This window comes from Lagenorhynchus albirostris, chromosome 20, assembly GCF_949774975.1.
Source record: "Lagenorhynchus albirostris chromosome 20, mLagAlb1.1, whole genome shotgun sequence".
Taxonomy (NCBI): Eukaryota; Metazoa; Chordata; class Mammalia; order Artiodactyla; family Delphinidae; genus Lagenorhynchus; species Lagenorhynchus albirostris.
This window is the reverse complement of record NC_083114.1, coordinates 34,509,826-34,525,625: the sequence shown is the minus strand read 5'-3', so window position 1 is coordinate 34,525,625 and position 15,800 is coordinate 34,509,826. Positions and strand designations below refer to the sequence as shown.

The window sequence follows — 15,800 nt, the reverse complement described above, 5'->3', positions numbered from 1 at the left end:
GCCAGTATTCTGTGAGAATTGTTCCACGTGTAGATGTATTCTTGATGCATTTGTGAAGACAGATGAACTCCATATCCTCCTACTCCTCCGCCATCTTGGTTTCTTCTCATAAATGATGTTTCTATGTGTAGTGACAAGATTATAGACTCAATAACACATTGAATGTTCTCTAGCACATACAGACGGTTGATAATAGAACACATGAAAAGAAGGGAACATTAACACAAAGTAAAGGGCCAATGAAAATCATTTAAAAATGGAAAAAAATGCTACAACTATTTAATATTTAAAAGTTATCATTCAAAACTAGAAATCTGGGGCTTCCCTGGTGGCACAGTGGTTGAGAGTCCGCCTGCCGATGCAGGGAACACGGGTTCGTGCCCCGGTCCGGGAAGGTCCCACATGCCGCGGAGCAGCTGGGCCCGTGAGCCATGGCTGCTGAGCCTGCGCATCCGGAGCCTGTGCTCCACAACGGGAGAGGCCACAAGAGTGAGCGGCCCGCGTACCGCAAAAAAAAAAAAAAAGTTAGCCAATGTTTCTGGTTTCATGTCCTAGTATTCCATGACATTTATGCATTTTCTCTTTGTATTTCTTCTATTAAAGCATTTATAAAGAACTATAGCCTTTAGCAATTATTCAAACACTGGGCAATGTCAGCAGACATTATTATTCAATAACATAACATCCACATCTCCTAGCAAGAAACATAGTTGAAGTTGCCCATTTAAGGATATATTTTGTTTCCCGAGCTTGTTATTTCTTGAAATACTACTTATATGAGTTGTGAAAATTTATTAGTTTTACAAACTCATTAGCATTTCTTAGCAGCAGAGCTATGAACTTGTACCATGGCAACAGTCTCAAGCTGTTGGATGGAGACCACCTCTCCCATACATGCTCCTGCCCTGATCTCCACACATGCTGATCTTAACCTTGAACTCCAGGTGCCAAGTGTTTCCTGCCGTTGCTCCTGATGTCAGCAAATTCCTTTAAGTCAGTAACTTCTCTCTGTTGAGTGTTAAGCTTTATACTTTCAGGAGAATTATAATACTTTTTTCCATTTTCCCAATTGCTCAACTGAGTTTTCTCGGGACTTGGAATTTAGAAAAACATATAATTTCCTGAGAAATGCTGAGAAGGAATTCCCACATGAAAATGCTAGTAGATGCCCAAGGTGGGCCACAGCAGGGTGGGACTGTTGCCCTGCATCTGAGAGGACCCTCCCTCACAGGTCTCAGGGAGGAGGGGGGGATGCTAGAAGAGGGGAGTTTGCTTGGCCCAGAGGAGCAGGGCCTTGGCTAGGAGGCAGGAAAGTTTGACTTGTCCTTGTTTCTGCTCCTGAGAGCTGTGTGACTCCAGGCAGGACACTCACCCTTTCTGAAACTTTGTCCTTAAAATGGCAAATAGTAGTAATGGGGCAAGTACTGTGCAAGTTGATTTTTATACTGATGATTGTTTCGTGCAATAAAGGCCTTACTACCGCTGTGGAACAGACGCGGAAGCTGAGGGTCAGCAAGGCTAAACGAGGCACAGAAGGTCACAAGCTGACCAATGCGGAGCTTCCAGACTGAGGCTTCCTACGAACAGATGTGTCTGCTTCTGCCCACTGCTGCATTCCAGGATGTTGCCTGAGTGAGTGGCACAGAGTAGGCGTTTAATGTATATATATATACTTATTGAATGAATGAATGAATTCAATTTGAATCTATGTTTTCCTGACTGTAAAGCCAGTTAATTTCTCCATTCTGTTTTGCTGTTCTCTGAAGACAAAAAAGCTTGTACTTACAGACGGTCCCTGATTTAGGATATTTTGACTTTACGATGGTGTGAAAGTGATACACATTCAGTAGAAATTGTACTTTGAATTTTCAATTGTGATCTTGTCCTGAGCTGGTGATAGGTGATAGATCCTCTCTTGTGATGCTGGGCAAAACAGCTGCAGCTCTGGGTTGGACATGGGATCACCAGACTCAACACTGACACACTTATAACCACTCTGTACCCAGACAACCATTCTGGTGTTCATTTCAGTGCAGTGTTAAAAAAATTACATGAGCTAGTCAACATTCTATCATAAAATATGCTTTGTATTGGATGATTTTGCCCAACTGTAGCCTAAGGTAAGTGTCCTGAGTACATTTAAGGTGGGCAAAGCTAAGCCATGGTGTTTGGTAGGTTAGGTGTATTAAATGCATTTTTGACTTCTGGTATTTTCAATTTCCAATGGATTTATTGGGAGGTAACTCCATCGTAAATTGAGGAAAGCCTGTACTAAGCCTCTACTACAGGCCAGGTGCCTGGCTTAGTTCCTGATGTGACTTATCTCCCTTCCTCATACAACCGTTTGAGAAATTACTACTTATCCCATTTCCAGATGAGAAGTCATACAATGAGAACTGAAATTATGGGAGAGCAGTAAAAAGCCCTTTTGCAGTCAAAGTTCCTGGAAAATAGCCATCATCCCTTGAACTGACAGGATGTCACACGGTAGTCCTAGCATGGAGTGTTTTCTGTCTCTGATTTTGGTTGCAACTCAGCTTGGGAGAGTGGTTTCCTGGGAAACCTCCTCCCAGGGCCCCGGCTCTGCCACCTTCTCCCCTAGCTCCAACCCACAGCAGAGAGGCAACCGGGCCTCTTTAGGGCAGTAAGCTGGGAGTCAGGACACCTGGGGTCCAGCCCTGCCTCTTTCAGAGTCACCTGCTGCTTCCTCTTCCTGTAGTCTACTGATATTTATTGAGAGACTACTACATGCCAGGAGCGACTGTGCTGTATACACAATGAGACAAGTCTTATAGGGAGAGGAGGGAAGTTGACACGGGTGTCTCAGGCTCAAATGCCCCCGCAGGCCTGTCAGAGAGAGCAGCTGGGTATGGCCTGGAACTGGGGACCCCTGAGGCCTGGGCAGCACCCTTAAGGGGACAGCATCACCACCTCAGTTCCAGTTGGAGGTTAGCTCATGGAAACTTGGGCTCAGGTCTGCTTGGTCTTCCATATTTGCGAAAGAAACGGGCAATATAGATTTTTTTTTCTATTTTTATTTTTTTTAACATCTTTATTGGAGTATAATTGCTTTACAATGGTGTGTTAGTTTCTGCTTTACAACAAAATGAATCAGTCATATATATATACATATGTTCCCATATCTCCTCCCTCCTGTGTCTCCCTCCCTCCCACCCTCCCCACCCCACCCCACCCCTCCAGGTGATCACAAAGCACCAAGCTGATCTCCCTGTGCTTTGCGGCTGCTTCCCACTAGCTATCTACCTTACGTTTGGTAGTGTATATATGTCCATGCCTCTCTCTCGCTTTGTCACAGCTTACCCTTCCCCCTCCTCATATCCTCAAGTCCATTCTCTAGTAGGTCTGTGTCTTTATTCCTGTCTTACCCCTAGGTTCTTCATGACATTTTTTTTCTTAAATTCCATATATATGTGTTAGCATATGGTAATTGTCTCTCTCTTTCTGACTTACTTCACTCTGTATGACAGACTCTAGGTCTATCCACCTCATTACAAATAGCTCAATTTCGTTTCTTTTTATGGCTGAGTAATATTCCATTGTATATATGTGCCACATCTTCTTTATCCATTCATCCGACGATGGACACTTAGGTTGTTTCCATCTCCGGGCTATTGTAAATAGAGCTGCAATGAACATTTTGGTACATGACTCTTTTTGAATTATGGTTTTCTCAGGGTATATGCCCAGTAGTGGGATTGCTGGGTCATATGGTAGTTCTATTTGTAGTTTTTTAAGCAACCTCCATACTGTTCTCCACAGTGGCTGTATCAATTTACATTCCCACCAACAGTGCAAGAGGGTTCCCTTTTCTCCACACCCTCTCCAGCATTTATTGTTTCTAGATTTTTTGATGATGCCCATTCTGACTGGTGTGAGATGATATCTCATTATAGTTTTTATTTGCATTTCTCTAATGATTAGTGATGTTGAGCATTCTTTCATGTGTGTGTTGGCAGTCTGTATATCTTCTTTGGAGAAATGTCTATTTAGGTCTTCTGCCCATTTCTGGATTGGGTTGTTTGTTTTTTTGATATTGAGCTGCTTGTACATTTTAGAGATTAATCCTTTGTCAGTTGCTTCATTTGCAAATATTTTCTCCCATTATGAGGGTTGTCTATTTGTCTTGTTTATGGTTTCCTTTGCTGTGCAAAAGCTTTTAAGTTTCATTAGGTCCCATTTGTTTATTTTTGTTTCTATTTCCATTTCTCTAGGAGGTGGGTAAAAAGGATCTTGCTGTGATTTCTGTCATAGAGTGTTCTGCCTATGTTTTCCTCTAAGAGTTTGATATTTTCTGGCCTTACATTTAGGTCTTTAATCCATTTTGAGCTTATTTTTGTGTACGGTGTCAGGGAATGATCTAATCTCATACTTCTATATGTACCTGTCCAGTTTTCCCAGCACCACTTATTGAAGAGGCTGTCCTTTCTCCACTGTACATTCCTGCCTCCTTTATCAAAGATAAGGTGACCGTATGTGCGTGGGTTTATCTCTGGGCTTTCTATCCTGTTCCATTGACCTATCTTTCTGTTTTTGTGCCAGTACCATACTGTCTTGATTACTGTAGCTTTGTAGTATAGTCTGAAGTCAGGGAGCCTGATTCCTCCAGCTCCATTTTTCGTTCTCAAGATTGCTTTGGCTATTTGGGGTCTTTTGTGTTTCCATACAAACTGTGAAATTTTTTATTCTAGTTCTGTGAAAAATGCCAGTGGTAGCTTAATAGGGATTGCATTGAATCTGTAGATTGCTTTGGGTAGTAGAGTCATTTTCACAATGTTGATTCTTCCAATCCAAGAACATGGTATATCTCTCCATCTATTTGTATCATCTTTAATTTCTTTCATCAGTGTCTTATAATTTTCTGCATACAGGTCTTTTGTCTCCTTAGGTAGGTTTATTCCTAGATATTTTATTCTTTGTGTTGCAATGGTAAATGGGAGTGTTTTCTTGATTTCACTTTCAGATATTTCATCATTAGTGTATAAGAATGCCAGAGATTTCTGTGCATTAATTTTGTATCCTGCTACTTTACCAAATTCATTGATTAGCTCTAGTAGTTTTCTGGTAGCATCTTTAGGATTCTGTATGTATAGTATCATGTCATCTACAAACAGTGACAGCTTTACTTCTTCTTTTCCAACTTGGATTTCTTTTATTTCCTTTTTTTCTCTGATTGCTGTGGCTAAAACTTCCAAAACTATGTTGAATAAGAGTGGTGAGAGTGGGCAACCTTGTCTTGTTCTTGATCTTAGTGGAAATGCTTTCAGTTTTTCAGCATTGAGGATGATGTTGGCTGTGGGTTTGTCATATATGGTCTTTATTATGTTGAGGAAAGTTCCCTCTATGCCTACTTTCTGCAGGGTTTTTATCATAAATGGGTGGCGAATTTTGTCGAAAGCTTTCTCTGCATCTATTGAGATGATCATATGGTTTTTCTCCTTCAGTTTGTTAATTTGGTGTATCATGTTGATTGATTTGCATATATTGAAGAATCCTTGCATTCCTGGAATAAACCCCACTTGATCATGGTGTATGATCCATTTAATGTTCTGTTGGATTCTGTTTGCTAGTATTTTGTTGAGGATTTTTGCATCTATGTTCATCAGTGATATTGGCCTGTAGTTTTCTTTCTTTGTGACATCTTTGTCTGGTTTTGGTATCAGGGTGATGGTGGCCTCATAGAATGAGTTTGGGAGTGTTCCCCCCTCTGCTATATTTTGGAAGAGTTTGAGAAGGATAGGTGTTAGCTCTTCTCTAAATGTTTGATAGAATTCGCTTGTGAAGCCATCTGGTCCTGGGCTTTTGTTTCTTGGAAGATTTTTAATCACAGTTTCAATTTCAGTGCCTGTGATTGGTCTGTTCATATTTTCTATTTCTTCCTGATTCAGTCTTGGCAGGTTGTGCATTTCTAAGAATTTGTCCATTTCTTCCAGATTGTCCATTTTATTGGCATAGAATTGCTTGTAGTAATCTCTTATGATCTTTTGTATTTCTGGAGTGTCAGTTGTTACTTCTCCTTTTTCATTTCTAATTCTATTGATTTGAGTCTTCTCCCTTTTTTTCTTGATGAGTCTGGCTAATGGTTTATCAATTTTGTTTATCTTCTCAAAGAACCAGCTTTTAGTTTTATTGATCTTGGCTATCGTTTCCTTCATTTCTTTTTCATTTATTTCTGATCTGATTTTTATGATTTCTTTCCTTCTGCTAACTTTGGGGTTTTTTTGTTCTTCTTTCTCTAATTACTTTAGGTGCAAGGTTAGGTTGTTTATTCGAGATGTTTCCTGTTTCTTAAGGTAGGATTTTATTGCTATAAACTTCCCTCTTAGAACTGCTTTTGCTGCATCCCATAGATTTTGCGTCGTCGTGTCTCCATTGTCATTTGTTTCTAGGTATTTTTAAATTTCCTCTTTGATTTCTTCAGTGATCACTTCATTATTAAGTAGTGTATTGTTTAGCCTCCATATGTTTGTATTTTTTTACAGATCTTTTCCGGTAGTTGATATCTAGTCTCATAGCATTATGGTCGGAAAAGATACCTGATACAATTTCAATTTTCTTAAATTTACCAAGGCTTGATTTGTGACCCAAGATATGATCTATCCTGGAGAATGTTCCATGAGCACTAGAGAAAAATGTGTATTCTGTTGATTTTGGATGGAATGTCCTATAAATATCAATTAAGTCCATCTTATTTAATGTATCATTTAAAGATTGTGTTTCCTTATTTATTTTCATTTTGGATGATTTGTCCATTGGTGAAAGTGGGGTGTTAAAGACCCCTACTATGAATGTGTTACTGTCGATTTCCCCTTTTATGGCTGTTAGTATTTGCCTTATGTATTGAGGTGCTCCTATGTTGGATGTGTAAGTATTTACAATTGTTATATCTTCTTCTTGGATCGATCCCTTGATCATTATGTAGTGTCCTTCTTTGTCTCTTCTAATAGTCTTTATTTTAAAGTCTATTTTGTCTGATATGAGAACTGCTACTCCAGCTTTCTTTTGGTTTCCATTTGAATGAAATATCTTTTTCCATCCCCTTACTTTCAGTCTGTATGTGTCTCTAGGTCTGAAGTGGGTCTCTTGTAGACAGCAAATGTATGGGTCTTGTTTTTGTATCCATCAGCCAATCTGTGTCTTTTGGTGGGAGCATTTAGTCCATTTACATTTAAGGTAATTATCGATATGTATGTTCCTATTCCCATTTTATTAATTGTTTTGGGTTCATTATTGTAGGTCTTTTCCTTCTCTTGTGTTTCTTGCCTAGAGAACTTCCTTTAGCAGTTGTTGTAGAGCTGGTTTGGTGGTGCTGAACTCTCTCAGCTTTTGCTTGTCTGTAAAGGTTTTAATTTCTCCATCAAATCTGAATGAGATCCTTGCTGGGTAGAGTAATCTTGGTTGCAGGTTTTTCTCCTTCATCACTTTCAATATGTCCTGCCAATCCCTTCTGGCTTGCAGGGTTTCTGCTGAAAGATCAGCTGTTAACCTTATGGGGATTCCATTGTGTGTTATTTGTTGTTTTTCCCTTGCTGCTTTTAATGTTTTCTTTGTATTTAATTTTTGACAGTTTGATTAATATGTGTCTTGGCGTATTTCTCCTTGGATTTATCCTGTATGGGACTCTCTGTGCTTCCTGGACTTGATTAACTATTTCCTTTCCCATATTAGGGAAGTTTTCAACTATAATCTCTTCAAATATTTTCTCAGTCCCTTTCTTTTTCTCTTCTTCTTCTGGAACCCCTATAATTCGAATGTTGGTGCGTTTAATGTTGTCCCAGAGGTCTCTGAGACTCTCCTCAGTTCTTTTCATTCTTTTTTCTTTATTCTGCTCTACAGTAGTTATTTCCACTATTTTATCTTCCAGGTCACTTATCCGTTCTTCTGCCTCAGTTATCTGCTATTGATCCCATCTAGAGTATTTTTCATTTCATTTATTGTGTTGTTCATCATTGTTTGTTTCATCTTTAGTTCTTCTAGGTCCTTGTTAAATGTTTCTTGCATTTTGTCTATTCTACTTCCAAGATTTTGGATCATCTTTACTATCATTATTCTGAATTCTTTTTCAGATAGACTGCCTATTTCCTCTTCATTTGTTAGGTCTGGTGGGTTTTTATCTTGCTCCTTCATCTGCTGTGTGTTTTTCTGTCTTCTCATTTTGCTTATCTTACTGTGTTTGGTTTCTCCTTTTTGCAGCCTGCTGGTTCATAGTTCCTGTTGTTTTTGGTGTCTGTCCCCAGTGGCTAAAGTTGGTTCAGTGGGTTGTGTAGGCTTCCTAGTGGAGGGGACTAGTACCTGTGTTCTGGTGGATGAGGCTGGATCTTGTCTTTCTGGTGGGCAGGTCCACGTCTGGTGGTGTGTTTTGGGGTGTCTGTGGACTTATTATGATTTTAGGCAGCCTCTCTGGTAATGAGTGGGGTTGTGTTCCTGTCTTGCTAGTTGTTTGGCATAGGATGTTCAGCACTGTAGCTTGCTGGTCATTGAGTGAAGCTGGGTGCTGGTGTTGAGATGGAGATCTCTGGGAGATTTTTGCCGTTTGATATTATGTGGAGCTGGGAGGTCTCTTTTGGGCCAGTGTCCTGAAGTTGGCTCTCCCACTTCAGAGGCACAGCACTGACTCCTGGCTGCAGCACCAAGAGCCTTTCATCCACACGGCTCAGAATAAAAGGGAGAAAAAGTAGAAAGAAAGAATTAGTAGAAGTAGAAACAAAAGAAAAGAAAGAAAGAAAGAAAGGAGGGAGGAGGGAGGAAGGAAGGAGGGAAGGAAGGAAAAAAAGAAAGAAAAAAGATAAAGTAAAATAAAATAATGTAAGATAAAATACAATAAAGTTATTAAAATAAAAAAATAATTATTAAGAGAAAAACAAACAAAAAAAAAACGGACGGATAGAGCCCTAGGACAAATGGTGGAAGCAAAGCTATACAGACAAAATCTCACACAGAAGCATACACATACACACTCACAAAAAAAGGAAAAGGGGAAAAAATCATAAATCTTGCTCTCAAAGTCCACCTCCTCAATTTGGGATGATTCGTTGTCTATTCATGTATTCCACAGATGCAGGGTACATCAAGTTGATTGTGGAGCTTTAATCCGCTGCTTCTGAGGCTGCTGGGAGAGATTTCCCTTTCTCTTCTTTGTTCTCACAGCTCCCAGAGGCTCGGCTTTGGATTTGGCCCTGCTTGTGCATGTAGGTCGCCGGAGGGCGTCTGTTCTTCGCTGAGACAGGACGGGGTTAAAGGAGCAGCTGATTGGGGGCTCTGGCTCACTCAGGCCGGGGGGAGGGAGGGGCACGGAGTGCGGGGCGAGCCTGCGGCGGCAGAGGCCGGCGTGACGTTGCACCAGCCTGAGGCGCGCCGTGCGTTCTCCCGGGGGAGTTGTCCCTGGATCCTGGGACCCTGGCAGTGGCGGGCTGCACAGGCTCCCCGGAAGTGGGGTGTGGATAGTGACCTGTGCTCGCACACAGGTTTCTTGGTGGCGGCAGCAGCAGCCTCAGCATCTCATGCCCGTCTCTGGGGTCCGCGCTTTTAGCCGCGGCTCGCGCCCATCTCTGGAGCTCCTTTAAGCAGCGCTCTTAATCCCCTCTCCTCGTGCACCAGGAAACAAAGAGGTAAGAAAAAGTCTCTTGCCTTTTCGGCAGGTCCAGACTTTTCCCCGGACTCCCTCCCGGCCAGCCGTGGCGCACTAACCCCCTGCAGGCTGTGTTCACGCCGCCAACCCCCGTCCTCTCCCTGCGCTCGGACCGAAACCTGAGCCTCAGCTCCCAGCCCCGCCCGCCCCGGCGGGGAGCAGACAAGCCTCTCGGGCTGGTGAGTGCCGGCCGACCCGATCCTCTGTGCGGGAATCTCTCCGCTTTGCCCTCTGCACCCGTGTAGCTGCGCTGTCCTCCGTGGCTCCGAAGCTTTCCCCCTGTGCCACCCGCCATCTCCGCCCGCAAAGGGGCTTCCTAGTGTGTGGGAACCTTTCCTCCTTCACAGCTCCCTCCCACTGGTGCAGGTCCCGTCCGTATCCTTTTGTCTCTGTTTATTCTTTTTTCTTTTGCCCTACCCAGGTACGTGGGGGGTTTCTTGCCTTTTGGGAGGTCTGAGGTCTTCTGCCAGCGTTCAGTAGGTGTTCTGTAGGAGTTGTTCCACGTGTAGATGTATTTCTGGTGTATCTGTGGGGAGGAAGGTGATCTCTGCGTCTTACTCTTCCGCCATCTTCCCGGAAGCCACGTCAGTCCTTGATTTTGTAAACTCCCCGGGCAATACAGATTTTTAAGTGTTTCCAGTTTTTCAATGTTGGCAACCAATCCAAATATGATAAAACCCCATTAAACCATGAAGACAGTTTCATCCTTGGTGGTTTCCTCTCTCCCGGTTTATGCTCATGCCTGGCTCCTGTGTGTCCTCAGGAAGCAGCTGAGCAGATAGCCTGGAGGGCTCTGGATCAGCTTCTGTAAGTTGGGGACCAGAGGCCAGGAAGGCTGTATTGAGGCAGGTTTTCCCCACCCCAGGGGAGGCAGAAGTGAGTCCCAACCAGAAATGGGGAGATATCCTTGGTAAAGATGCTGTCTGTTTTGCAGTAACTTCCAGGTTGCTTTTTCTAGGCCACCCTCATCTCTCCCTGCAGCCCCTCTTCCACCCCCTCCAGCCACAGTGTTCTTTTTGTTCAGAGCAATGAGACTAACAGGTCTCACCTTTATTGGCCTCGGAGTGGAGGGCAGCAGGAGTGAGGAGGAAGGCCAGGGTAGCCAGGCTGACCCTCATCCTTCCGGTGGCCAACCAGCTACAGGAACAGGGCTTCTCTGGCTCCTTTAAATCTAGGCTCTGAGCTTCATTTATAAGAGGTTGCTGCTCAGGAAGTCACAAGATAGAAAAATCCAAGATTGCACGGGAGTTTTGATTCTTTGGAATTGTGACCAGCGAAGTATCTAAAATATGAGAACTAAGTCAATTCAGCTGAAGAAAAGCGGAAGGCAGAGAACGACCCCAGGTTTCACAGTTGCTTTATATCTTGAAGGTGGTGGTAGGAGAGGCCCAGAGACCAACGGCTTTGTTGGAAACTGCCCTCCTCTCCTGCCTGTCCCCAGGGAGCCTGGCTGAGCCCCCTGGGTGAGCCCAGCCTCAGGTGTGGACCATGAACTCAGAGGCCTGGATGACTGTCTCAGGATCAGCAACTACAGGGCCCACCAGGATGGGGATGTGAGGGTACAGTGCTGTGTCCACCCTGAGCACAAGACTCAGGCCTGATGGGGGTTGGCAGTGGGGAGCTGGGTCCAGAGAGGATCCTGGGGTGGCTGGGCCTCACCAGCCAGGATTGGACTGGCACCCCTCGCTTAGGCTGAGCTTAAAGCCCTTGCCCCCTGCCCAGCACAGGGGGCTTGATCGGATCCTTGGCAACCAAGACAGGGGCACGGGGCTCCCTGCTCAGCCAGGACTGAGGGACATGTTTCTTCTGGATTGAACTGGGGGAGCCAGAGGCAGGGCAGTGTATTCCATAGAATAGAGTTGTAACTTGTCACCCTCAAGTTTGTGCTGCAGGGTCCCTGCAAAGGACACCACAATGACTTAGTAACCGAGAGGTAGGGTACCAACCATCTTGGTTTGCCTGGGGCTCAGGGGGTTCCTGGGATGTGGGACTTTTAGTGCTGACACAGGTATGTGTTGATCACCCCCCTGGAGGTCAGGCAGAGGTGACTGTCCCCATCTCCACTCCCACCAAATTCAGATCAGGCACCTGTGTGGTTTTTAAATTTCTCTTCATTGTGGTAAAATACATATAGCATAACATTTTCCATCATAAACATTTTTAAGGGTACAGTTCAATGGTATTAAGTACATTCATACATTGTGCGACCATCACCACCATCCATCCACAGAACTTCTTTCATCTTGCAAAACTGAAACTCTATCCCATTAAACAATAACTCCTCAATCTCCCCTCCCCCAGCCACTGGAAATCACCACTCTGCTTTCTGTCTCTATGAATTGGACTACTCTAGGTACCTCGTACGTAAGTGGAATCATACTAGGTACCTCGTATATAAGTGGAATCATACAGAGTTTGTCTTTTGGTGACTGGCTTATTTCTCTTAGTATAATGTCTTCAGGGTTCATCTGTTTTGTAGCATATGTCAGAATATCCTTTCTAAGGCTGAATAATATTCCATCGTATGCATATACCACATTTTGCTTGTCCATCCGTGCATGGACACTTGGGCAGCTTCTACATTTTAGCTATTGTGAATAAATGTTGCTATGAATGTGGCCATACAAATACCTCTTTAAGAACCTGTTTTTGATTTATTTTTTTTTTTTGCCTGTGTACCCAGCACTGGGATTGCTGGGTCATATGGCAAATCTGTTTAATTTTTTCAGCAACTCCCACATTGTTCCACAGCCATTGTACCATTTTATATTCCCATCAACAGTGCACAACAGATCCAATTTCTCCACATCCTCACCAACATTTTTTATTTTCTGTATCTTTTGAGAGTAGCCATTCTAATGGTGCGGGGTGATATCTCATTGTGGTTTTAAGCACTTGTGTTTTTATCAGTTTTATATAATAGGGTTCCAGTGTGTTTGCAAAGAAAATGACCCCTACTAAAAGGAAAAATTTAATGCCCTGTTCTAATGGAAAGAGCAGGAACTTTTGATCTAGTCAGAGGGAGGCATTGTTTTGTCCTGGAGTCCACTGCTTACAAGCTATGGGAACTTTTGAGTAATTTCATTAAGTTTTTAAAACTTTGCATGGTTACTGAAAGGTGTATGTAACATAATCTAAGTGAGTGAAATCTTCCTTATATGTCCATATTTAGACCTTCCTTAGGGCTGAAGTTCATTCAGTAGATTTGCAACTTTTTTTTTACTTTTTAAATTTTTTATTTATTTTAAAAATTATTTTTAAAATTTAATTTTTTCTACTCATGTTTATTGAACCTCTCCTGTGTGCCAGGCACTTTCTAGGCCCTTGGGATACAGAGGCAGACAAAAAAAAGCAAGGCTTCTGCTCTTCAGGTGCTCAAATTATAGTGGGGAATCAGACAAAAAGGGAGTAGGAGATGGAGTTAGGAAGAGAATAAACCAAGGTTGTGATAGAGCCTGAGGGTTGAGTGGAGGTTGCTTAACAAGCCAGTGAGGGGAGCCTCTTCAGAGGAGGTGTCATTTCAGTTGGGACTGGCTTGTTGAGGAGGAGCCGGACTTGCAAAGATCAGGGGAGGTTCGTCCTGGGAGGGGGAACATCAAGGGCAAAGACCTGGAGGGGGGAATGGAGTTGGGGCATTTGAGGAATAGACAGAAGAACAGGTGACTGGAGAGAAGGGAGGTGAGGTCCATCGTCCAGGTCCTTTGGACCTGGTCACTCAACAGTTTGCATCCCATTTCATCCATATGGGCCCTGAAGGTAGCTGTATCCTGCAGAACAGGTGGGTGGATGTAACAGGAACACTTGTCATTTGCTTTAAGGGAAAACAAGGAAGAGAAAACCACAGAATCATCCCCCTTAGACTTCAGTCTCCCTCCTGTAGGTAGATGGAGAGGGTCTGAGCTGCCTGATTTCTCCCAACAAACAAAAGCCTAAGTGGGGTCCACTGCCTTTCCCCATTCTCTATAAGTTGAGAGAGATGGAGAGGCATGTAGTGGATGCCTCTGATGGCTGCCTTTCTCCTCCCTGCTGACTGTGGGCGACTGGGTATGCAAAGGACGGGGCGGGTGGCAGACAGTGGCCTTTGTCCCTTGGTTAGCAGAACATCAGATGTGGGGGAGGTGTGGGACACGCAGGGGCAGAAGGATGAAAGAAGCTGACTCATACCAGAACTTGGGTCCCTATGCCAACTCCTGGGTTCTCGAATCTAAGTTCCTGGTGACACTGAGTTATCTGCCTTCCATGCTTTTGTAAGCGACATGCACCCTCCACCCTCTTGCCTAACTGACTCTACTTCTCTATTCAAAAAAGGAGGGCTGGAGTGGGGGAGGGGGCTTGGGGTAGATTAAGCCTCCAAGAGATTTTTTTGGGGTAAAGGTGCTGTTTTTGTTTTTGTACTGGCAATACGATAATGTGTCAGCCTGCAATAGATTGTATATTAGCTTCCTGAATTTTATTGTTTTCCCAGCTGGTTCCAGGTACTTTTATTAAATGCTGGAGATCAGAGCCTTTGTTTACAGCTCTTTCCAGCCCACTGTTCCTCAGATAACTGCTGCTGCCAGAGAAGGAAGTGGAGTTGCTCCTGCCACACTTGCTCTAGCTGCACCCATGCTGACTTGCAGTGAACACTTCCTTTTTAAGTTGCCAACAAAGGATTTCTTACCAAGAATTGCTTAGATATGGAGTCTTGTCCATAACAGAGGTGGCTGACCACTCTCAAGTTCATGGAATCCATCTTCTTTCCTATTCCTTCTTTGGAAAGTCAACTGCTGTATGCTCATCCTATATTCTACAACCTCTTTGCCTCCCCCAAATCCACAAAGATGATCAGTATCTACTGTAAGTTGTCTGGGCTGCTAGAAGGGACTTCATCCAAGCCAAGAAATGAAATGTCCTACAATCCACCTACCCATCTTGGGCTTCAGTTTCTTCTTATCCATGGGAATTATGCCCGTTTAGACTGTAATGGACAGAAAAGGGTCAAATAAAAATTAGAGACCAGTGCCCTGCTTTATCTCTTCCACCTGTTTAGTTAACATTCACTGTTCATTCATTAATTTACTCATTTACCCTTTCATTTATTCTATAAAGAATTACTGAATGCATACAATGAGCTGAGCATTGTCCAGGCACCAGAGATTCAGCCATGAGCAAGATGCTTGGGGTCTTCTGCAAGTTTAAGTAAGCAGTAGGCCTTTGGCACGTTCTTCTTAAAATGAGGCAAAAGAAAAACATTCATCATGATTCATTATTAAAAAAGCAACAGTATGGAGAAGTTTAGAAAATACTTAAGCATAAAGAAGTAAGCAGAAATATGCTGTGGTCCCACAGTGACACTTTTAGATGTATCTTTTCCCTCTGCATGCTTTCTCCTCAGCTGGGATCATACACAAAAAAATCAGTTTCATAGCCCATGCTTTGACAAATTGTGAATAATACAATTTATTTATTATTCTAATTTATAATATAATATAAATATTATATTATATTATAATAAATATATTATAATGAATACATTATAATAAATATATTATAAATATGATATAATATTATAAATATATTATGATATAATATAAATATATTATATATTATAAATATTATATTTAATATTATAATATATAGTATATTTAATATTATATTATTATAAATATATTATAAAATATATAATATTATAAATATAATATACTATATTAATATAATTACAATAAATATTATAACAAATATATTATTTATTATAATACAATTTATTTCATTATAAAATTCTATATGTGACTTAAAATAATTTTTTAACAAAAATGGTGCATACTTCTTATAGAATTTTTAAGAAAATCAGAGAAGAGGAAAAAACTCACTGTTTACCACTATTCACATTTTGATGTGTAATTTTCTAGTCATTTTCCTATATATAATCATTATGCATATTAAATACATATACCATTAAACAAAAAATAGGGCCATACTAAATCTTCTTTTCTATAATTTGATTGTTATAGTTTTATAATTTTTCTTTTAGTATTGAGTAGGCATAAAATATAGATTGAAAATAAAGAGAAACAACACAACAAACATCCCTGCACCCATCACCTCATGTGGGCTTCTGCAATTCTGTCCCTTTTCCATTTTTCCTCTGAGCAATCTCTCTTCCAAATATTGTTTA

At 42.0% G+C, this 15,800-nt stretch overlaps 1 protein-coding gene across 2 annotated transcripts in view; it reads left to right on the top strand.

Annotated features, from left to right (window-relative positions):
* The window catches only part of LOC132511360 (C-C motif chemokine 4), a 90,668-nt gene that overhangs the window by 13,068 nt on the left and 61,800 nt on the right, over positions 1-15,800 (top strand). The window contains exon 2 of one of the 2 annotated variants that reach the window (XM_060134487.1): positions 1,471-1,632. The gene's annotated coding sequence lies outside the window, so the exon portion shown is untranslated. Of the gene's footprint in view, positions 1-1,470; positions 1,633-9,379; positions 9,627-15,800 lie in introns of those variants that run through there. The other variant, XM_060134489.1, reaches the window with a different exon arrangement.